This window comes from Tupaia chinensis, unplaced genomic scaffold (assembly GCF_000334495.1).
Source record: "Tupaia chinensis unplaced genomic scaffold, TupChi_1.0 Scaffold138365_1, whole genome shotgun sequence".
NCBI lineage: Eukaryota > Metazoa > Chordata > Mammalia > Scandentia > Tupaiidae > Tupaia > Tupaia belangeri.
The window spans coordinates 1682372-1683765 of NW_006198262.1; the positions used below are offsets into that span (position 1 = coordinate 1682372).

At 39.0% G+C, this 1394-nt stretch overlaps 1 protein-coding gene across 4 annotated transcripts in view; it reads right to left on the reverse strand.

Annotated features, from left to right (window-relative positions):
- CEP104 (centrosomal protein 104) overlaps window positions 1-1394 on the reverse strand; it is a 57760-nt gene that overhangs the window by 29477 nt on the left and 26889 nt on the right. The gene's annotated exons all lie outside the window — the stretch shown is intronic.

Sequence of the window (1394 nt, forward strand, 5' to 3'; positions counted from 1 at the left end):
AGGAAAGAATGGGAAAATATATTCAAAGTGTTAAGGGAAAAGCAGTTGCAACCACGAATACTATACTTGGCAACATTATCCTTCATATGGTAAGAAAAGACAAGAACATTCTCAGAAAAACAAAACCTGAAAGAATTTACCAACACCAGACCTCATCTCCAAGAAGTTCTGCAGAGAGTGCTATACCAGAAAAATTAAATATAATCACACAGAAATAAGACTTTAAAAACTAAGAAAATGGCCAACTTAATCGTGGGACAAGTCTGGAGTTGAATATTATATCCCAGAATTTAATTGGGAAAATTGAATCACAACAAAAGATAAAGTACATGAGACTGAACTGGTGAAATAGAATTTTATGACTTTTGACTAAAACATTGTTTTTTTCCCTAGGCTTTGTTTTCCAATTTTAAGGATTTTTGTCTTGTCTTGAGCTGCTGAAAGGTTCATGTACCCACTATTTGAACAAAATCCCAACCTGCTTCCTGGCTTTAAGTTTTAAGCATATTCCTTAGCATTTCTTTGATTTATTAAAGTTAAATCTGCTTTTCTTGAAATTAAAAAATATAGTAAAAATACATCATTAATGACCGTAGTATACTATATAGCATTAGCTAGGTGCTACCTTACAGTGTATTCATTCTACTCAGAGTTTCATGCCTTAAGTAAGACATGTATTCATAGATATGTATATATCAGCAGAGCTTGCTATTGAAAGTAGTTAGATTATTTAAGAAATTCTGTGAATCAATAAAATGTGGGGAAAAAAGGAAAAAAATATATATATACTGATTGTGTGCTATAGCAGAAATTGAAAGTGTGTAAGGTATAGAAGCTGGGAAGGCAATGGTAGATAGTAGAGAAAGTGAAGATAGGGGTAATGTGGGAGGGAGGGTAATGAAGGGAGGGAGGGAAACAGGGAAAGTAAAAAAAGTATGTTGAATTGACAAAAAAATGAAAAGCTATTTGCTGCTGATAATATATATAGTAAGTCTTCATCTTGACTGATATACATCATATTCATGCTGGAAAAAGCAATGTTGTATACTATAAAGATGAACATGATTAAATGTAAATTAAAATTAAATAATTTAAAAAAATAAATAAAGATTCTTGATCCTAGTTGTGCTTTTGAGTTAGAGTGCACAGCTATGTCAATGACCAGGTTCCCTCAAAAGCTACACTACTGGGCTCATGCCCCCTGCGCAGCTGGGCGGCACCGGAAGGGCCCGGCCCCCTCCCCCCCCCTCTGGCGGGGGCCCAGCGGCCCAGGGGCTCATGCCCCCTGCGCAGCCGCGCCAGAAAGGCCCGCCCCAATTTTGGCGGGGCCCCACAGCCGGGGGCTCACGCCCCCTGCGCAGCCGGGGGCTTACGCCCCTGCCCCGCCTCCCTGG